This window comes from Alosa pseudoharengus, unplaced genomic scaffold (assembly GCF_046254945.1).
Source record: "Alosa pseudoharengus isolate Yale_2024_CS ecotype anadromous, Long Island Sound unplaced genomic scaffold, YU_APseudo_1.1 YU_APseudo_1.1_scf_7, whole genome shotgun sequence".
NCBI classification, from domain to species: Eukaryota; Metazoa; Chordata; class Actinopteri; order Clupeiformes; family Clupeidae; genus Alosa; species Alosa pseudoharengus.
The window spans coordinates 35,882,509-35,906,182 of NW_027468859.1; the positions used below are offsets into that span (position 1 = coordinate 35,882,509).

Below are 23,674 nucleotides of genomic sequence, written 5' to 3' on the forward strand. Positions count from 1 at the left end.
TGTCCATAACGGCGGCATTGAAGCATTTTGCCCCATACATAATTCAGTCTTCTCAGAAAACGTATGTATTGACGGACAGCAAGCCCTGCGTTCAGGCATTTGAGAAGCTGTGTAGAGGGGAGTTTTCCGCAAGCCCACGTGTCACCACTTTCCTTTCTACGGCCAGTCGCTTCCAGGTGCTGATTCGGCACGTAGCAGGAGCAGCTATCCTGTCTTCTGACTTTACAAGCCGCAATGCTCCAGAGTGTGACAGCCCTACGTGCCAGATATGTTCCTTTGTCCACACCGCTGCTGACACTGACACCCCGCTTCAACGGACTGCATTGTAGTGCCCAGATCTGTCCTCGATGGTCTGCTCACCTCCCTTCATATCACGCTTGACCACCCCACCTCCACCCAGCTGAGGACAATTGTGCAGCGCTACTTTTATGCGTTAGACATGGATTCTGCTGTTCAGCGTGTCAACCAATAAGTACAGTGGGCAGTGCTTCCCTCGCGGTCCGCGCGCGGGATCACGCGGCATCACGCGACTTTAATTTGTATTTTCCAGTGACGCTGCAACGACGCTGCAACAACCGGCAGAAGCCTCAAGTGAGCAGGGTGTCTCATAAAAAGAAATGGAGCTGGAAAACCCTACACAGACTTCACTACAAACTTTAGCAGACTGGTTTAGAAATAATTTAATTGCCAGAAATATGCCTGCCCTGCCCTAATAAAGAAATATTTGGTTTAACGGCGAGTGAATCCCGTTTGCAGCCGTAGAAGAAACGCAGGACAAGTTAAACATTCTTGTTTTCTCCGAGTGCAACGATGATAGACAAACATCATTTGGACAAAATATAGAGCATATTAACCTCGTTGCTCAGCCAAATGCCTTCCTGTTACGTCCTGTTATCATGGAGTTACAGGCGATAAACGATTTTTGATGGTCACAAGTTTACTTCATTAGTGTTTATTTTTTTTATTATTAAAGAGTGTTTTTCATTTAAAGGCTTGACTTCGTGCTTATTCAGAAGAGCATTTAGTGCTCTCCCCAATCCCAGACGTTCACATTGCATGTTTGTTTGTAATGGATGCAACCGCGAGATACGCTTGTCATAGGCACCGATACCGTGGGTGCTCAGTCTCTCGGGCACCCACTGAAAACATCGAGCACCCACGTGTGCCAGCTTACAGTCCCAGGCTCCCAGCTAAATTTACATTAATTTAAAATCAAACATCGCAGTTTATGTTAAATTCAGCATCTCTCATAATGTGATTGGATATGTTGCTGTCAATTGCCTACTACATATACTAACCACCAATGAGAGCGTCTCTCGTATGAAAATTCCTGACACTTCCCACCTGAAGAATTAACGCAAGGCTTTGTCGGGTCTTAAGCCCCGAATGTTTAAAATGTATATAGCCCTGAATATCATTTTAAAAGTAGTCTGACAAAGCTTATTGTTTTGTGACACTGCTAAACACTACCTTATAGAACGTCTATAACATAGCCTAGGTGGTCGCAACTCACAAAAGTAAAGCAGATAGAAAGAACTCTATCCTACAACACACAGACAGCTTCATGCGCAGGGGAGAGAGCGCGCGCGCACAGGTGCTTTATGATTGTTGGTTTCTGGTGGTATCTTGCTAATTCACTGAACTGCATTAGGTGACACAAATGGTATTGCCTTTATCTTATAACTCCTTGTCTGAGCGACTACCAGGTCTATGGTTTTTAAAAGTCAGATGTTCCCTGACAAAGACATTCGAAAATTAAGAATGTTTATTGACTTGAAAAATACATTAATTTTTGCAAACTCCCTTCATTCAACCCTTGAAGACATCGCGGTCTGGTGCGCTATGTAGATCGTTTCTCGTACCATTTAATTTCTTAGAATTTAGGTCTACTAGGCCTACAATAACGTCATCACCAAATACATATTTTATTTTTAGTTGATCAACCACAAAGAGTAGCATAGGCCTACTGTGCACAGTGCACTGACGACTGTAGCAGTCCAAGGTAACCAGTTGTTGTAGATGAGAGGCAACCCCTTGTTTCAGATAGCCTGGACAACATGTTACCTGGTTGTTGCCTACGTTATTAATTAATGGTAGCCTACAATAGTTAATTGATTCGCGTAACATATTAGTTGGCTCAAAGAGTAGGGAATCAGGATGGAGAGAGTCACGCGTGTGTTGCTTTTGCGGGATCGAATCCAGTTTAATGCTAGTTTTCAAAACATATATTTTTTTACATGTCTTTTGTCCGAGTGGCTGTAATGTAGCCAAGCGCTCATGGCGTATGAAAAGCGACTTCAAACCGCCTAAAACAGGGGTCGGCAACCCGCAGCTCTGGATCCCTCTGATGCGGCTCAGCTTTTGAAAATAATAATGAGTAGGCCTATTTAATTAAAATGTATTTTATTTTAGTTCGTAGGTCTATCTGAGTAATTTATATAACTTCCCACCTCCCTTGACTCCGTAACCGTGCACAATATTGTTACATTTGTGGTTCGTTGCCATGTCAATATCAAACAAAATCACCGATTTCCCTCAATTTCAGTCAACAAGAACACTTACTTTAATTGTTATTGTTGATGTGTGCGCTTGCTGTAGGCTAGATAAGGAAAATGTCAAAAAGGAAACGTCAGCGACCACTTGCGAGCGCGAACACAAGCGGGCTGAAATGGGAAAGTTTCCATCCGAAGACTGATTCTGAAAACGCGAAATTAACTGCTCGTTATATATCGCACACTGCAACAAGTTAGTATTGCTGTGTTAACTCTATTCCACTTGCATGTGAGAAATCTTTCTCACATATAAAAAATATAAAGACAAACCTGCGCTCACGTTTAAGGGCAATTCCGCGCAAAATTGTCACATCCATAACACCAACACAATGCCATGGTAGGCTATTTAGTTGGCGTTATGGATATATGACAGTTTTGCGTAGAGTTGCCTTTAAATGATGACAGCCTCAATTCTTGCATGAAACTTCAGCTCACGTACGAGCCAGCCAGACTCCAAGGCCATCACCAAATCTAATCTCTGGTAGGCTTAATGTTCAATTTCACCAATGACATGTAAATGAAAGTTGAGTGTTGTGTTGTGAACTATGATGTTACTTTGCATACCAAAGGACACTGGGAAAATAGGGAGTGGTGTTTAGCCTACATGGGAAGCCTAAGGCCTATACTTCTGTCATTCTTTACATTTCAAGTTACTTGCACATTACTTTTAAAACTAGTAGAAAATGTATTAAAAAATCCTCTGTTGAATTAAAGTAACTGTACGTTAAATATCCAAACTTTTTCTTGTAACCGTCGTTATGTGGCTCTTCTGAGATAAAAAAAAAAAAAATTGGTAAAAGTGGCTCTCCAGGCAAAAAACGTTGCCGACCCCTGGCCTAAAACAACTTGTTTGTGAATGTCTGACAACTGCTGCAGCGCATGCACGCGCAAGGAAACCAGTAGGTGGAGAAACCAGAAGGCACACACAGTGTTGGGGAGTAACGGAATACATGTACCGGCGTTACGTATTCAGAATACAAATTATGAGTAACTGTATTCTGATTCAGTTACAAGTTAAATAGTTGGTATTTAGAATACAGTTACATTGTTGAAATCAATGGATTACATGTTGATACTTTGTTTCATAAGTTTTGACGATACTCTGTTTCATAAGTTTGTTCACTCTCTAAATAAATTAAAGCAACTCCATTTCCCAGAAGCTCCTGAAAGGGACTGTTCGTTATTTATAAACGGGGCCACCGGAGGAAAATAGGGGAGGGTCATGTCTTTTTATTCTTTGTTGAGGGGAGGGTCACCTAACTTCTTTTTGTCTAGGAGGGGGGGGTCACCCATCTTTTGTATTAATGAAAACAGCAAAAAATCAAAGTGGCTTGTTTGATTGTTGATTTCTGTCGCCATATAACGTTCTCTTTCGTCCCATAGCTCTGTCAACATTGAACAATGAAAATAAGGGAGATTTCCCGGGTTTCTCACGCAAAATACAGAAAATGTCAACATTCGTCCCCATTAACGTTGGAAGGGTTGGAGCAACAAAGTAGCCTACTTTATTCACGCCTAACAGCCTATATCCATTTGGTCAACTTTATCCAGCCCTAAAAAAAAAGCAAAATTTAACTTTGGTTTACTTGTAGTTTACCGTGTAGCCTAACTTTAAACAGTGTGCATACTTAACATAAAGCATACTTGTGCTTCATTCATCCACACATCCAGCTCCTAACGTTTTGACAAGCATTTCTACCAATTGACCTTGTTCCTGCCCATCTCTAGCTTTGCTGTCTCCATCCTTTCTGTTTTTGTCGTTTGCAAAAAATATATAGTAGGCCCTATTTATTGGTAACCAGCAACAAGTGCAATTTGTTAATCGCTGTCATTCTCTCTCCTGCCAACAAAAATGTGTTACGTTCCAAGTAGCAGTGCGTAATTCTGCTTCATAAAGTTGAACAAATACATTGGTCATATAAATAGCCAGTTTATGGTCTACAGTGTAGAGTTGGTAAGTTATGGTAGGCCAACTTGGAGTGAATATACAGGGGGAATTCTTTGTCTACTCGTAGCAGAGTAGCCTGGCAGGTGCGCACGTAGACATAGGGTGTGTTCGAAACGGGAGAAAGCTGCCTACTGCCTCCCTCCCTACATAGAGAGCTGTCTCACTAGACATGACTTTGGATTAAATGCATCTTTTAAAAATGAGCATAGCACTCTAGAATCTTTGGTTAACACTACGGTATGACGTTAGCAAAGGTCTGACGTTAAACTAAATTAGCTTACAGCTAGCAGGCTAACGGTATAAATTAGTTTTACGGCCGGCAGATATATCAGACCAGACGCTATTAATGGTTACAACAATGGCATAATCAGATAGTAAACTGTTTATTTCTCATCTCTAATCTACAAATCTAAGCAAAATAAGGTCACACAAATGACATTTTAAACAGATTCAGCAGCCATTACCGATGTCATCCGCCATGTTTGTTTACCTTTCACAGCTGTTTTAGACGTTGCCGCAAGGGATTATGGGTAGGAGGGAGCATGAAGTGTGCATCGATGCTGCCTCCAAAAATGACCGTTATTTGGGAATTCTAAGATATCTTAAAAGGCAGCAGAATTTGTTTTTTCGGTTTCGAACTGCACTTGCTGCCTTGCTCCCCAGTTAGATATCTTAAAAGGCAGCAACTTTACCCGTTTCGAACACACCCATAGCCTACGGCCGAACACTGCAAGCGCCAATGAATCGTGCTCTCACGACAACCACGTCGTTAATTTAACGGCAAGACAGCGGGGAAAAGTTAAAATGATAAACCCGGAAAAAGTTGGCATGTTAGGTATTTTTCGGTCCCTGTGATTATTTGTGAAATTGTGCAAACGGCCTTTTCAAGTCATTTGAGAAGGAAGGAGTGTAGCAAGCTCCCAAATTGACGCTCGTCTGAGAAATTATAATGTTCAGCTTCGGCAGCTTTACAATGACTGAGGAAGCCTAGAGACGAGTCCATAGCAACAAGTTCATGTGTTGAATTTGTTATTACCCAGTGTGCTTTGTTGAATGGTCTCAATGTTTTATTGTTTTATTTCATGTGAATACTTACTAGAGGAGTAACTTATTTCAAGTAGGCTAATGCAGTTGCAGGAAGTGTGCATTTAGTTTCCATGCTTATTGTGTTTCCACAACAATGTTGGTAAATCTACTGAAATGGCCACCATCTTGGTGAAGTGTGATGTGTAAGATCAGAAAGCAGAGGTTGATTTTAGAACAGTAGCCTGTACAGTCGATGTGTTTTCAGAGCGCTTAAAAGCGTGGGCGGAAGGTATCGACATTTGGCCGGGGAGGGTCATGTCTTTTTTGAAAATGCAGTTGGAGGGTCGTTTACTTGCAGGTAGGGGAGGGTCATGCAACTTTTGATCGAAGCACTCAAAATCATTCCGGTGACCCCGTTTATAAATAACGAACAGTCCCAAAGCAATCTATGATGAAATTGTTTACATGTTTAAATCCAAGCCCCGCCGTCTTGCACTAGCCTCAAAACGCAGCCAGCGCGCATTATGGACACGTCATCAGAGACCCTGAAATGACTGTTTGCACAGAAAATTAGGAGTAAAGTAAGTGGATGTCTGTTCAAAAGGATATTTTCCCAAGTATTAATAGCCTAGGCTACTTCGGCCAATCGGTTACACAGTTTGCTAAGCAATAGGCCTAAGCAAAGCCTAGTTCAGATCTACAATAAAACCAATCTCTAAAATAGGCACTGCATTCTACGTTTTTTATTCTAACTTAAAATAGCTTTATGGATTATTATTTTTTCTAATTAGATCTACATTTACGTTTTAAAATTAATTATATGGTGCAGCCTCTGAAGAATTATTCTTGCGAGTAGGCCTAGCATATTTTAACGTGCGGTTTTTGATTGTCATTAGATCATTTGCGTTCCACCTGTCATATGCGCCCCTCACTTGTACTGGGTTGATGCCACCGAAAAATCTCACAGGCACACCTTAATTATCATTTCTGGCTATGCCCTTAAAGTAGCCTATTTATTTTGTTTGTTTTAATTAGCCTAGTTGCCTGCTGTAGGTTTAGTGGTCACCTTGCTATTTTAAAGTTGTATCAGGTAGCTTAGTTGACTTTACATTCTCCTATGTGGGCCTAACACTATTTGCGCCATTTGGAACAGAAGAACACACCAGAATAGGCCTGTTTAGTAGGCCTATAAGCAGGATTTGATGGCCGCATTCCTACACTTATAAAATGCAATTCAATGCAGAAGTAATCTAAGTATTCAGAATACGTTACTCAGATTGAGTAACGTAACGGAATACGTTACAGATTACATTTTTGGGCACGTATTCTGTAACCAAATACGTTTTGAAAGTAACCCTCCCAACACTGGGCACACAACACCGGAACGATTTTAAGGCTATTTCGCATAGGCTACTCAATGGTGCTATTTCACACGCATTTTAGCGACCCCCACTCACAGATTGGCGTAGCCTACAGTGAACTAGGGCTGTCAAAATTGCTCAAAAATGACGTTTGAATATCCCCTCTAAAATAAACACATGTATTCGAATATATTGGAATATCTAGGCTATATTATTTGCGCATTATGTCAGTGACGCGCCTCATGTCATCTGTTTTTAACTTACAACTATAGAAATACCCATAGGGGGGATCCCGAGCAGCTTTCAGCCATTTCCTAATTCACCCGACACTGATATTCAAAATGTTGAAACTATTTCGGCATAGCCTATAAGCAGTTTAATTAAATGTAATGTTAGTTGTAAACAAACGGGCTACTTGGTGAGGCTTGGCCTCACAGATGCGCTCGTGCCTTAAATGGCAATACAAATCTTCACGATATAGGCCTATTAACTGACCGATTCACGTTGGCAGGGGGGCCATCAGACATTTGTTCCCAAGGGTCTATGAATTGTTAATCCGGCCCTGCCCCCAACGAACGCAACTTTCCACCTCTGAGACAGCTTAAAAGAAGTCTAGAGGACTCCTAACTCACTAAGACCTACTTACTGTAGGCTGCACAAACCACAGGCCTTTTTTTGGGCAAGTCTGCATTCGAGGCAGGCCTTCTGTTGAAGAATTTTATATAAATCCTGCGCTAACAGTAATCCTCCTACCCCCCGCTACCACAGCTGTGGATAGTGTGGCATGCTCACGCTTTATGTCTCCTTCTTGCAAACTAGGCCTATAGCCCAACCATTTACGTCTTCAAAAAATAACAACTTGCCATAGGAACTTGACTTCATATCTTTGGGCTTCATTCAGCATTTTGTTCTTCCACTGGAAATGACTCTTCTACATTTGCTGCCTGCTGCATCCTTTCTGTTTGTATTGTTTAGAAAATGTTTGACGTCTTGAGTTAGGCTAATGCATTAAACATTGTTTGCTGGTAACCAGCCACAAATAGCCTACAGATTCTTGCGTGCGTACATTCTCTATTCTCTCCAAAATGTGCCCGTTCTATAGGCTGGCCAAGTACGTAATTCTGTGGCATAAAGCAGATGTATTTGTTTATTGTACAGAAAAATAAAAATAACCTGTCAAGCAGTCAATTGACTACATTGCAGTCAAGAAGTAGGGCAAATTACGAAAATTGACGAAACCAAAACGTGGGTCATAGTTGTCTAAGCCTCTATTGCGTAGCCTGTCAAAAACGTCGCTAGATAGTATTACAGTTTTTTCTCAATGCTTAAACACAACCGTGATTCTTATAGCACAATTTCTAAAACTATTCATTCTTATACATGTAGCAAAACCACTCACTGAGTTCGCTAAACTAAAAGCAGAAACACTGCTTTGCACTCAGTTTGCAATTTTGGAACACACACTTTGCACAACTGGAGGCACAATCCACTGCACAGCACTCTTTTTGTGGAACTGTAAACTCAACTCACTGCTTTACACTCAATTTCTAAATGATCAACACACTCTTAGCAAATTTATACACATTATTTACACTATTTACACTATTTTGCCAACTCTCTTGCACACTTTCTCATGTGAAAACTGTTTTAGATAATTAGTTCACTTTGCAATCAGCCTAAGCACTATAAATAAGCCACAGGTAATGTACAATGGAGGGAGCAGGAAGAGTGAGAAAGGTAAGAATTAGAGGAGGCCCAAGAATAGGGCGTGGAGGTGAAGAAGTAGGAGGAAGAAGAGGATGCGGAGGTGAAGAAGTGAGAGGGAGAGGATGACAAGGACAAGGAGGTGAAGTTAGAGGAAGAGGACAAGGAGGAGCAAGAGGAGGACGAGGAGGGGGAAGAGGAAGGATAAGAAGAGAAAGAAATAGCCCTTTTACAGGCAAAAAAAAATCAGTCTACATGTGGGGTTATTTTCATGTCAGGCCTGGATATGGCATTCCAGAATATATTTTCCCTGGTGCCTTGGACTAGGACATTGCATGTGATGTAGACAAAATTTTGAGAGAGATGACACAATGTAGACTGATTTTTTTTGCCTCAGTTTAATTGATATTTTGTGTTTTGACTTGGTTTTGATGTGTGTAAATAAACACCAATACTTGGTGAAGTTTGGATCCCTGTATGTTTACAGAACTATGACAAAAGTATGACCTCAAACTGACATAGTCTACCTTGTGCACAGAGAAAGCAAAAGCCAGATGTGTTTTTTATTCATACCATCGGTGTGTAGTTGGCACATTGTGTGCTTATTATTGTGATGGCTTGTGTTTACTGTTTGATACGAAAACACAATTTTTACGAAGGTGTGAAGAGTTAAGCAATGTGTGTTGGCTTTTGCAAGAGAACTACAATGTTTTGCTGATTGGGTGAAAGGTTTTCCTATTTGTGTGTAGAGTTTTGCAAAAAAAGCCATAGTTACAAAAAATGTGCTTAAGCAATCAGAAAAAACTGTAAATCGCCAACAACATTGTTTTCTGCCGAAGCCTACCCTAGGCTACAGATTAGTTCTGAACAGTTATTTCTCTACTGGCTCAATTATCAAAAAGGTGCTTTCTCTTCGTCCTCCGCAAATTAAACAGGTAGTTCCGTATAGAGACGTTAGAATAAATTAGCGTTTGCAATTGACAACGTTGTCATAAGTAGGCTATAACACTAACTTTGCAAAGTTAACTTGAATGCATTCATTTTGAACAAAGTTGTGTAGGCTACACCGCACCAGTTGTAGTCTGCATGAACAGTTCTTGCACAAGACACTGTTTTGATTTGCGTAGGGGAGGTGCAGGCTGATATCTCTAAAATAAAATAATGTGTCTAGGCTAATCTATATTTTCAATAAGCAATCACTGCATGCCTATGGAAACAATAAGTCAATATATTAGAGATATCAAGAGTAACGCAGGAATGGACATTACACTTATTCAGTAACTGTAACGAATTACTGAAATTTGAATTTACTTTGTAACACGTTACTCCCAACACTGACAATAACGTAGACAGCAAATTAAGATTTTTTTTCGTTTCGTGGAGCGGCACCGGTAGGCTAACAAAAGCAGATTTCGATTTTCGTTACCACTGTGTAGCCAAGCCTTATGCCATACCCAAGTAGCCTAAATCGGTAAAAGGTAATGTTTAATTATGCATGATTTATTTTGTTATTGAATTCGTAGGCTGGGATTCCTCTCGGCAACAATTATGTTTAAAGGTAGCCTCCTGCTTTTTCAGAAGGGGCGGCAGGCAGGCTACTGACAGAGCGATGTACAGTGGCAGAGCGACGCACAGTGGCTGAAAGTGGTACTAAAGTTTCACGCAGCTTCACGCCACGTAATGCGCGACTGAAGTGGCCATTTCAAAGTAATGCCCACTGTAGTTAACGACCTCCTCCTGTCTGCTGACTCTGGTTCACTTAACATTCTCATCCTCCTTGACCTTAGTGCTGCTTTCGATACCATCAACCACAATGTTCTAATCTCCCGTCTGTCTGCTATTGGTGTTTCTAGCACAGCCCTCAATTGGTTTCAGTCTGGCGCACTGCTAGACACACGTGAGGCAGAGAGCTCCCATATGGATTTAATGTAGCAGCTATCAGCCAGCTTCTTTAAATTAAGCAACAGTTATTATTTGCCTCTTAAAGTAAGAAATTACTAATATGTCGACGAAACCGAAAGCCAAAGCTCCAAAACCCACTAAATCAACGGATACCTCCTTGCCACTAGCAAAGTCAGATGACGATGCTGCTAGCTCTGACCAAATTCTTGATGCTATTCACTCAATGAAGGAGGATTTTACGTCAAGGTTTGATGGATTAATGAGCGCTATCCAGTAGAGCCCGACCGATCTATCGGCGGGCCGATATTAGGCATTTTCCAAACTATCGGTATCGGCATTTATAATGGCCGATAAATGAATATTTTAAAAATAAAATAAAAACGGACGAAACACCCTTCAACCATGTCATGAGTGTTGGCGTTGTATAGTTTGTCCTCCAGAGGGCACTCTACACCGTCCCTGCTGGCAACACTCGTGTATAACGCGCCACACATCCTGCAACCTGCTGATCCAGCCAGAGTCGGGCAGAGAGAACCAGTTATCCGCGAGTGAGATCATCAGTGAAGTGTGTTCATGGTGATTTGGTCACGAGACATACATTGCTTGAAATAACAATTAAAAGAACATCCCCATCAGTTCTCTTAACTCAAATAAGCATGACAAAGTTTGTGAAAACAATGTCCAGTTTTGCTGCTGTTAAATAAGCCGAGAGTGAAACAGAATTAGCTAGTAATTACGTTACGTTGTTACAGTGTAGTTGACTGTCTGTCTCTTTAACTTTTGACAATGTGACTGAAGATGTATTTCTTTAATAGCGTGACAGTTATAGCAGTGAGACGTATCATCTCTCCCCGGCCTGTTATTTTGAAAGCGTATGTTTTACAATTTGCAGTAAGACGTTATCCATTGCTAAATTAGGGCTCATCATAGACTAGCTAACCACAAAGCTAGCTAATGCTATGAATATCAGTGGAAGACCGCTAACATTAATGAGCTTGGAAACCACAACGAACTTATTCTGCCTAAATAAAGTAATGATTTATTACTAGTATATCTGTAGTTACAGTCCCTGCATTGTAAAATGTAAATTAGACGTGAGAGGAGTGAACGTTTAGAGAAAAAGTATCAAACGTAGCTTGTGCAAAACGTAGCTTGTGCATAAAAGTTAGCTTTTCTTTTACACGTGTGTGAAATCCAATGACGCCAAGTGTGCGCTTCAGACTGTCGTTCAGCCGCAGCAGAGTTACATAATGGATTTAGATCACTAAATAGTAGGTTTTAGAAGGCAGGCAGCAACTGATGATTGAAAATGGTTTGATGTAGCTTGATGGAAATAATTGTAAAAGTGCAGGTAAAGGGATAAGCAAGCTGACATTGTAATTATAAGGTAGCTTATAAGGCAATAGGGACTAATTATTACACACGCACACTCAAACATTTAAGAGTGACCTTTATCTTGTTTAATGATAATACAAATGATGATGATAGTAATAATGTCATCATTATGACCGCCGCGCAGCGAAGCGGCGGTCATATAGGTTTAGTCAGATTTTTTTTTTTTTTTTTTTTTTTTTTTTTTCGCATGTCCAAATTTCTGTCAATCATTCCCGGGACACTGAAAGACCGGGGTAGACGAAACTTGGTGGGCATGTAACCCCATATGGATAGCATGGAACCATCGTTTTTCGTTTTGATCTGTAGCCCCCCCGCTGGACTGCACCCCCCGAAAGGAGGGTAGGGCAGACACAGTTTTCTGTGAATATCTCGAGAACCGTAAGGTTTAGGAGGACCATTTTTTTTTTGTATATTGATCTCAAGGGGCCATGTCAACCCATTCCATAACCACTCATTTCATGTATAGCGCCACCTAGTTAAACACAAAAAAGTAAAAATGAGGTGTTGTAATCGCAGGTATCTGTGACCTAACATAGTCAAAACTGCACGAAATTGGAAGTGTAGGATCATTATGACACCCTCTGAATGCACGCCAAGTTTCGTGGAATTCCGTTCATGGGGGGCCACACAATAAATTCATTTATGTTACTATACACCAACTGGCCTGTAGGTGGCCGGAGACAGTTTTCTGTGAATATCTCGAGAACCGTAGGGCCTAGGAGGTCCACCTTTTTTTTGTATGTTGATCTCAAGGGGCCATGTCAACCCATCCCATTACCACTTATTTCATTTATAGCGCCACCTAGTTAAAAATGAAAAAGCAAAAAATTAGGTGTTTTCATCACAATATCTCTGGCTGACATGGTCAAAACTGCACGAAATTGAAAGTGTAGGATCATTATGACACCCTCCGAATGCATGCCAAGTTTTGTGTACTTTCGTTCATGGGGGGCCTTACAATAAAACAATTTATGTGTACATTTAGTGACGTACACCAACAAGGATTCCCGGGACACTGAAAGACCGGGGTACACAAAACTTGGTGGGCATGTACCCCCACATGGATAGCATGGAACTTTCATTTTTCGTTTTGATCTGTAGCCCCCCCGCTGGACTGGACCCCCCGAAAGGAGGGTAGGCCAGACACAGTTCTCTGTGAATATCTTGAGAACTGTAGGGCCTAGGATGACCATTTTTTCCGTATATTTGCCTCCAGGGGTCATGTTAGCCCAGTTCATGTGCACACATGTGCACAAACAGATACACACACACACACACATTCACAGTAATCATGACACATACTCACACAGTAGACATATGTACGCTTCCATGCACAGGCACATACGCAGGCACGCACACACACACACACACACACACACACACACCCACACACATAACATAAACATAACACAAACAATCAAGAATTTCTCAGAATTATGAACAGGCAAGATGGAGGTGGGGTTGTATAAAATGAATTTTACATGTGAAATCTATGAACTAATCATGTTTTGGTACTTGTTGTCTAGCAGATACCAGTGAGAATTGAGTGTGGATAATGCAATTTAGTGAGACAGTTAGAATCAAATAGGCCTTTCAGCGTGATTTCTTTTTGTGGAAAAAATGTGCTGGACTGGGCGGCGGTCATATTTTGTACCGCTCTGCGGTACATCTAGTTATTTTTTGTAATTGTTAAGTCTTAGTTCAAAGTTATATTTATGAAACTTGTTGTTGTTATTGTGTTTTTGTTCAAAAAACTAAGTTTCATATCTTAAGTTTCTATTTTTATACATTTTATTTATCAGAACTTTAATATATTTCAATGTTCCTCTGTTCCACTGTGACAATATTATTATGACCGCCGCGCAGGTCATAATAATAGGTTTAGTCAGATTTTTTTTTTTTTTTTTTTTTCTTTTTCGCATGCCCAAATTTCCGTCAATGAGTCCCGGGACACTGAAAGACCGGGGTACACGAAACTTGGTGGGCATGTAACCCCACATGGATAGCATGGAACCATCGTTTTTCGTTTTGATCTGTAGCCCCCCCGCTGGACTGGACCCCCCAAAAGGAGGGTAGGGCAGACACAGTTTTCTGTGAATATCTTGAGAACCGTAGGGTTTAGGAGGACCATTTTTTTTCCGTATGTTTGCCTCCAGGGGTCATGTTAACCCATTTCATGTACACACATGTGCACAAACAGATACACACACACACACATACATTCACAGTAATCATACGTATGACACATACTCACACAGTAGACATATGTACGCTTGCACAGGCACATACGCAGGCACACACACAAGCACGCACACGCACACACACACACACACACACACACATAACATAAACATGTACATGCACACAATTCAAGAATTTCTCAGAATTATGAACAGGCAAGATGGAGGTGGGGTTGTATAAAATTAATTTTACATGTGAAATCTATGAACTAATCATGTTTTGGTACTTGTTGTCTAGCAGATATCAGTGAGAATTGAGTGTGGATAATGCAATTTAGTGAGACAGTTAGAATCATATAGGCCTTTCAGTGTGATTTGTGGAAAAAATGTGCTGGACTGGGCGGCGGTCATATTTTGTACCGCTCTGATCTACATCTAGTTTGGTTAGCAGTCGTAGCACTTGATTGGTGTCTGCTTAAAGGAGAATTCTGGTGTGATATTGCCCTAAAGTGTGTTGAAACATGATACCGATTGTGAACGTATGTCTCATAGCCCATCTCGGCTTGTCCCCTGCACTCCAAAATCTGGCGCTAGTTAGCCGATGCTACCAACAGCTTTTTCAATGGTGGTGCTTCGGCATCGGGCCAGCCATGCAAATAAATCACTGTTTTACACCATTTACGAGGCTCAATGTATCTCCACACTTCATTGGTAGACTACCGTAGGCCCTGACATTTAAAACGAGACATTGAGAACTTTGAAAAAGCACTGGTAGTTTACTTACAAGACGATTTATACAGACAGTATCTTCACGCTTTGGTTTCTCGCATAATACCATTTTGGAAATGCAAGGTTTGTTCTTTGGTTTGCATTATTGGCTTGAGTGCCATTGTGCAAGAATGTTTATTTTGTCGGCTTTGTTAATGTTTGTGTGTGTTAGAGAATGTGCGACATGTTTTTCCGTGACTTGCCACAGGCTTGTCTATGTGCATCGGAGCTGTAGTAACATAAGTTTTGCCAACATTTGTCTCAATATTAACAGGTTTCATTGCCTGTGTTTGGTGAGTGCGTTGCACTTTTTTGAAGGGGGGGGAGAGAGGTTGGTTGGATAGTTTAGATAATTTTGTTTTCTTCAGTTATTGGTGGAATTTGTCAGAGGTGAATGGCCTTTTGGTTTGTTATGTTGGTCCTAGCCTTCGTAGTTGTGTCTTGTGCCGTTGCTTAAAAACGTTGTTTGCCACTTTAGTTTGCAATGCACTCTGTTTTCCCTGTTAGGCTTTAGTGGCGTTTCCCCTTTGGGTTGCGTCAGTGGGGCTTTTAGTGTTGTGGCAATGCGGCTCGTGTTAATCATCTTTGGGTGATTTGTCTCGGGAGCACGTCCGTGGGAATTTGTGGGGTTGCCTATTGCAGGTCGCTTTGCAAACCCGCTGGTTTAGGTGCGCAACAACCCACCGCAAATCCACATGAAGACCGTAGGTACGTTTAGCTAGCTTTGGGGCTATATAGTTAGTGGGGAAAACTCTTCATGCTAGTTAAAGTGGTGAACACTGCGTTATTTTGATTTATGACTTGTTGGTTTTCTTAGATTTGTTCTACATTTTGACTTACATACTGGCCATTTGATTTGTTTTTTGATCCACATGTTTTGAATTGTTGAGCAAGGGCACATAATTCAATTTTGACCTAGGATTGTGAGTTTGCTGGGGTTAGTATTTCCCTTGATCGTCTGCCTGTTTCTTGCCATCTCCTTTTGGTTTTTGTGTTTCTCAGGACCTGGGTACCTGGAGTGGAGTTCCACTGGTGCGCGGTGCAAACTTGTGTACAGTTTTAACAATTGCATATTGTAATTTAACGTTTTGTCCATATGGGATGTTTTGGGCCCGATTTGATTTAAAATTCAGAAACCTATGGTTTCTGTTTTATGGGGGAGGGTGTGACAGCCTGTTAGGCCTTCTGTTTGTTTTCTTTCTACTTGTTTTCAGGTGTGCTCAGGACCTAACGAGCTGAACCTGTGTGCAGATAAGAGGACCGCTTCCTCTCCCCTTGAGAGGGCCATTCTTACTTTTGGTTTTGGACATGCAACACTGCACTCAGACACATTAAACACACAACATCCATGCATTACTGATGACTAGGGATGGGCAAAGCGAGGCTTTATGAAACACTGAAACGTTCGAAGCAATTGTGCCAAATTGTTCCGAAGCGTTGAAACAATTCCGACACCTCAGAGCTGTTTAGGGTGAAACAAATCTGTCAAATGCTTCGTATTGAAGATGTAGACTTTAAAGTTCGTGGCTCGCTGTGTTATCTGTGTTCAGTCTTTGTCAAAAGCTAAGCAGCATGCCCTTGGTCAATTACTGGATGGGAGACCACATGAAGTCACAATAAAGAGAATCTTATTGCTGCCACTATGTGTTCTCTAAATCACTTTCTTCTTATAAAATCTCTCGATTTTTGACCATTCTGAGAGTTTAGTTGAAACTGTGTGGTTAATGGTGAAGTAAGAAAACATAAACCGATACGATCTGAAACAATACCTTACAAATCAAACGGGGATCGAACCACATTTGAGCAGCCTGGGCTACCGTGCAAAAAACACCCTCACTAACCACTACACCATCATGGTTATTGCTTAAAAGAAAGCTACGCTGTTAATTGAACGCGCCGGCACGCCTGCCGACACTGGTGAAATGCACCGAAGGTTCACTTAACTTTGGTCACATGACATGGGGATTTTGAACGATGTTTCGAAGCAGTGGTCACATGACATGGCTGTTTTGAACCACGTTTCGAAGCAGTGTTTCGAAACACTTGTGCTTCGAAACACTTGTGCTTCGAAGCCTCGACACTGATTCGAGACGTTGGTTTCGAAAGTCACACCCCTACTGATGACTGACTTTGACCCACCTCACACCGTTTGTTTGTTTGTTATTTGGTTAGTTTGGTTAATAAATCCATATTTTAGATAAAGAACCAACCTCTGGCCTTACCCCCTAGGTCATAACCTTGTTTTTGTAACGTCCTGGCTCGAGGACGAGACAAAAACAAGGGCACACGCCACACTGCAGAGAAGATTTAACAATAATTTATTGAGAGCGTTTAACATAACCAACCCAAAATAATTACAAACCCTGAATATGTCAGTAGAGTCAGTGGTGTAGGCAATGTATGGATGCACTGAGTAAATGTAGTGGCGCTAAATAAATTAAAGAAAAGAAATACCAAAACCCAGACTCAGGTCTGCTGCTGCCACCAACAACCCTACGCCCGCTCTCTAACCCACAATGCATCAGGGTGCCTTTTAAAGACACCCTGGACACCAGGTGTCCTAACAATTAACCAATTAAAGGTGCAGATGAGCAAACCAAGCTGATGAGGACGCCATGTACTCGTCACACACACATCACCTCCTTCTGTTGACTCAGGCAGACCCACCAACCATGTACTCGTCACAGTATGCTTATTTAGAAAAATGGATTCCTGAAATGCTTGGTGAACAAAACTTTCCTGGGCCAGTGGTTATAGAAAGGGAGGATAGGGTCGGTACAAGGAACAACGAGGTGAACTCGCAAGTCACTGTGCGACCTAGAGTAGTGGTGATGAAGTTTCTGAATTACGCAAACAAAGTCTGGGTTATGAGAGCTGCCAGGGTGTAACGGTGCGGTTGCCCGTTACGGCTACAGTTTATTTCATACGGGAGCTAAATACAAAGATCGGACAACGTGATTTACAAACACACTTTATTTGCACACACGAACACGAACGGCATCCAGCATGGTTGCAGCAACTGCAAACCACAAACGCATACAGGACAATAAGCCTTACTTTCAGGGTGGCCAACTGAAGGTTGAGGGAACACGGACATTTAGTAAACTGTTCATTGTGTCGGACAATAGCGCTTCCTGGTCTGGGGACGGAGAAAAGACCCGACGGAAAGTCGCAAGGAACATTATAAGTTCGTGGAGTGTGACGTACTGAACAAGCAGAGGTCAAGTGTGCAGGACAAGAGGGGTGTTTGGGGACGTTCTGGTTATGTATGCTATGTATTAGGTTATGAAGTTAGATAATAAGATTGCCTTGTTATGAAACTGGGTTTTATGGTATGGAATGTATTAATGGATATTTATATGGAGAAGATGCGTTTTGTTAATTAATTGATTGATTGATTGTGCATTGGTTTAGTCGGCAGAGGTAAATTCTCTGGTCGGACTATGGTTGAGGCAGAAGGAGGTAGAATGGTCTGAGGTGAGCAAGTGATAGCCCCTGCTAATAGACCCAACACTCGTTCTGTGATTTGCAGCAGTTTGCCCCATCATTGAAAAGGGTTGTCAAAGTCGATTGGATATATTTTGGAAGCTCATTGATTGATTTGAGATTATTGTTTGGAGTTTGGTTTTTCTTTTCTTTTTCCGATTTTTCTCCATACTGGTTCATGCATGCAGCTGCTAAGGTGGAAATAAAAACCTGGCTACTTTTGAGAAACATCACCACTGTCTCCTGTTTCCATCACCGCAACGCCAGCCCGATCACACAGGGCCAAGGGGAAAATACTGGTTGACGATAAGAAGGTTATGTTTTTTCCCGACGTTTCTGCTGACCTGCTTAAATGGAGAAAAGTCTTTGATACGGTGAAGAAAGAACTTTCCTCCCTCTCTATGCGCGACATGCTTTATGGAATAATCCATCCTGCTACTCTTCTGGTGACGGTTAAGGGAAGACGGCACACTTTCGACACAGCATTGGAAGCGGAGGCTTTTGTGCATAAATTAAAATCTGAAGCAAGTGGGACAACAGTGGACTGTAGCGTGGTAAAGGTGGACACAATACAGGTAATATTTCTCTGGACTGATTAGAGAATGCGGACGCATAAATGCTGTGTCAACTCTATGGCAAAGTAGCTGTCTAGTTGCAAGTCAGGCTCTGTTTAGTAGCCTATTGGAGGTGTGGATCAGGGTAGGGGTGTGTGTATTTCATTCGGGGAAATGCACCTTATGTTCATTTTCATGTTTCAAGGTGCCACATATTTGTTTATTTTTGCGCTTTATTAAGTTTCCTTTTTGTACAATACTCAATACTCAGTTCCAACACACATTTATATTATACACTGCTCAAAATAATTAAAGGAGGCGCTGCTGAGCAAGCATGGAGTAAGACGTGTGTTTGTCTAGCTCTGCAGGAAACAACGGCTAAACTATTATTTTCAGAGGTATCCTCTTTAAATAGCAATTCAACCAAAGACATTTTTGTTCTGTGTAACTGTTAGACGTGCAGGATGTCCGTCAGACCTGGCAAAACAAGACAAACAACCATATCTGCGTCGAAGCCTTCTCCAACGAGTCAGACCGCATGCGATATGAAGGCGACGGCAGAAGAAGGCTCTTCAACTATGCCTTTCGACTTTAAACGTGAACTACGCGAAGACCTAGTTGGTGCAATGAAAAAGGAGGTCAGATCTGTACTCGAAAGCGAACTGGGTTTTTTTAAATCGGAAGTTCTGGCTCTAAAATCAGGTTTGGAGGAATTCAAAAACACCACAAGCTCAGATATAGCCGAGCTATGCAGCACGCTAGCTGGGCGCAGAGCACAGCTTGTCCACATGTAGTGACGATGTAACTACACTGCAACACGATGTGAAGCGCTTGACAGAGTTAGCTGATACCCTTCGAAATAAATGTGACTATTTAGAAGGGAGGTCACGGAGAAATAATATCAGGATCGTTGGAATACCTGAATCTCCTGGCAGTTGCTCTACATCAGCGATTTCAGCTTTGCTCAAAGATGCGTTCAATCTGGAAAAAGCACCCCTGGTCGACAGATTGCACCAATCACTACAGCCAGCTCCACGAGAAGGGGGACCAGCCAGGACGGTCATAGCGCGCCTTCACTATTACAAAGACTGCAACGATATTCTGCGTCTAGCAAGAACCAAACAGAAGATCCAAGTTGCCGACATGACCATCTCTGTCTACCCAGATTTTACTGCGCAAGTGGCCAAAGCGCGAGCGGCATTTAACGACGTCAGACAGATACTGAAGGACGCCTCAGGAGTTAAGTTTGGAATTCTTTTCCCAACCAGGCTCCGCATTACATTCAACGGGGTCGAGTCGTTTTTCACTGATCCTGAAGCTGCCCGTGCTTTTGTTTCCCAGAATATTGTTCACCGTCAAGAGGACTGATTACAATTTACATTCTTGAGGACTGTAAAGGTGATGTAAAGAGGTATGTTTGATCTTAAGCTAATTAGCCAACAATGACTACCAAAGTGACAATAGTCGTCTGTGAGGATTGTCAATATGATATTTTCTTTACTTACCGTTTGGCAGTATGTTTGACCTTAAGCTAATTAGATAATAAGACTGCCAAAAGCCACAGTAATCATTTGTGATACTGTCATATTTTTGTGATAAGGCAATACTTTTTATTTTATTATAGCCTATTGCTCTCCTCACTGTTTTGCATTATGTTTGGTCTATATAAACTTAGTTATTTAATGTTGGCCATCTGGTTAATGGTTAGTCTGATATGACAACTTGTCATTTTTGTCCATTTTTTATTTTTCAACTTTACCGGTTATCAATGTTTGAAATATACCTCTGTTTATTACCATTTCTAATTCCCTGCAGACTGCACACTAGTTTAGCAGTTAGGCTACCTGCAAAGCCATGTGCTATTACCTCTCTTTAGGGGTTGTTTAGGGGGAGGTCGGCATAGGGGTATTAGTTGGGTCATCTATAGCAGTTCCGTGACCGTGGAGAGCGAAGGTTCGTTTCTCACTAGATTTGTCATCTATAAAGGTTAAAGAAAAAAATTAGCCGGGGTGCCCCTCACAAAAATGTGGGGAAATTTTGTGAGAGCCCTATATCCAATATGGCTGCCGTAAGCCAAGCTGGATATGAACTTTTTAATGGTTTTGCCCACAGTGCTGCATTACACATGGTTTTTGAGACTATCTGGGTCAAGAAATTCATAAATGATGTAGATTTATTGATTTGACCTATTTCTGACCTTCAAATTCAAGATGGCCGCCAATTTTTGGCTCTTTAAATGTTGATGTTTCAAAATAGTCATAGAGCTGTAATATTAGGCTCAAATGGAAGCTCTGCTCACACTGAGTTCAGTTATGGGCAGTACAATTACAACATACACATAGGTCATCAGATTTGTCATTTTTTATTATTTATTTATTATGATTTATTTATTGAATTAACTAAAAACACTCTCCATCTGAATCTGTTGAATCTCCACACTGACTCCTCTCATCATCATTGTTACTCTCATCTGAGCTTTCACGAGGTGTGAGCTGCTGGGGCAAGGGGGTGTGACGCACTGGTCGACACTTTCCGTTCTCAAGATGCTCTTGCAGGTTGTAATGGAGCTGGAAATATGAAAGGTAGTTTGTCCTTTCCATATGAAGATTCAAAGAGTCATCATCAGGTGGGACATGGATTGTACACTTATTCAGCAGGCCAGACCAGAGTTTCCAAATGGCACAAACTGAAGAATATGAGTACAATCCATCTCCCACCTGATGATGACTCTTTGAGTCACACCTCATGACTGCTCAGATGAGAGTAGCAGTGATGATGAGAGAAGTCTCTCCGAGAGAGAGATAGACTCCTGATGGGCAGCCGTCCAACCACATGCTCATTGTACCCCTACCTATGAGCCTACTTCAGTCCATCAACCCAACTATCACACCAGCTAACACACGTGATTAATGCTTGGTTAACCTCTGGCACATTTCCAACAGCATTCAAAATGGCCCGGGTAACACCGTTACTTAAGAAAACTTCTCTCAACCCTGCTCAAGTTGAGAACTACCGTCCTGCTTTACTCCTACCTTTCCTATCCAAAGGTATCGAACAAGCAGTCTCCAAACAGGTCTCTGAATTCCTCTCACCGAACAACCTTCTGGATCTAAATCAATCTGGGTTCAAGAGGGGCCACTCAACCGAAACGGCTCTGCTGTCTGTAATAGAAGCTTTAAAGGAACCCAAGGCGACCGCTCGGTCAACAGAACTCATTCTACTTGACTTATCGGCTGCCTTTGACACTGTTAATCACCGCATCCTTCTCTCTATACTCTTAAACATGGGAATCTCCAGTTCTGCTCTCTCCTGGTTTGAATCCTACCTCACAGAATGCTCGTTTAATGTATCATGGCTTGGACAGCTGTCCGCACCTCACTATCTCACCACAGGGGTCCCCCAGGGCTCAGTGCTGGGCCCTCTTCTCTTTGCTATCTACACCACCTCTTTGGGACAGATTATCTGTTCGCATAGCTTCCCATACCACTGCTATGCAGACAACACACAGCTCTATATGTCCTTTCCACCGTATGACCCCTTGGTCTCGGCATGGATCTTGGATTGCCTCTCAGACATATCTACATGGATGAAGGCAAACCACCTCCAGCTAAACCTCTCAAAAACCAAACTGCTGGTTCTCCCAGCTAAACCTACTATATATCATGGCATCAACATCAAAATTGACTCCCTGTCTGTTATACCTACAGGGCTGCAAGAAATGTAGGAGTCGTTCTCGACAACCAACTAGCCGTTTCGCACTCTACAACATATGGAAAATCAAGACTTACTTGACTCAAGATGCTACCCAGCTCCTGGTACAGGCAATAGTCATCTCACGACTCGACTACTGTAACGCCTTCCTGACAGGTCTCCCAGCCTGCACAGTGAAACCCCTTCAGATGATCCAGACCAGAACGCGGCAGTGCGCCTGGTCTACAAATAACCCAAAAGGGCACATGTTACCCCGCTGCTCATCCAGCTACACTGGCTACCTATGGCCGCCCACATCAAATGCAAGTCTCTAATGCTTGCCTACAAAGTAGTCTCTGGTTCTGCTCCCACCTACTTGAATGCCCTCATACAGGCATATGCTACCTCCCGACCGCTGAGCTCCTCAGGCTTACGACGTCTAGCTCTGCCACCAGTACGCTCAGGTCAATCCAAACTTTTTTCATTTGTTGTTCCTTGTTGGTGGAATGCACTACCAGTTCCTACTAGAGCAGGGACATCCCTCTCCATCTTCAAAAAACTCCTGAAGACCCAGCTCTTCAGAGAATATCTGCTCTCGTAGCTCTACTTACAACTAGCTAATTCTAGCACTTACCACCGGACTACAACTGACACTTGACTGTATAAAAACAGCACTCACTCTTATTGTGCTCTACCTTTTTACATTGTTTTAAATTGTTCTAGTATTGTTGAAAGAATTGTTCTAAAGCTTTAAACTGTTTACCATGTTGTAAGTCGCTTTGGCTAAAAAAATGTCTGCCCAATGTAATGTAATGTAATGTAATGAGTCAGTGTGGAGATGCAACAGATTCAGATGGAGAATCTTTTTAGTTCATTCAAATAAATAATTAGTTTGAGCAGATCTTACATTTGAGCCTAATATTACAGCTTTATGACAATTTTGAAAAATTGACATTTAAAGAGCCAAACATTGGCGGCCATCTTGAATTTGAAGGTCCAAAATAGGTCAAATCAATAAATCTACATCATTCATGAATTTCTTGACCCAAATAGTCTCAGAAACCAATGTAATGCAGCACTGTGGGCAAAACCATTAAAAAGTTAATAT

General features: G+C 41.8%; 1 protein-coding gene across 1 annotated transcript in view; it reads left to right on the top strand.

Annotated features, from left to right (window-relative positions):
* LOC143109313 (uncharacterized) overlaps nucleotides 1-23,674 on the top strand; it is a 40,453-nt gene that overhangs the window by 1,195 nt on the left and 15,584 nt on the right. The window lies entirely within an intron of this gene.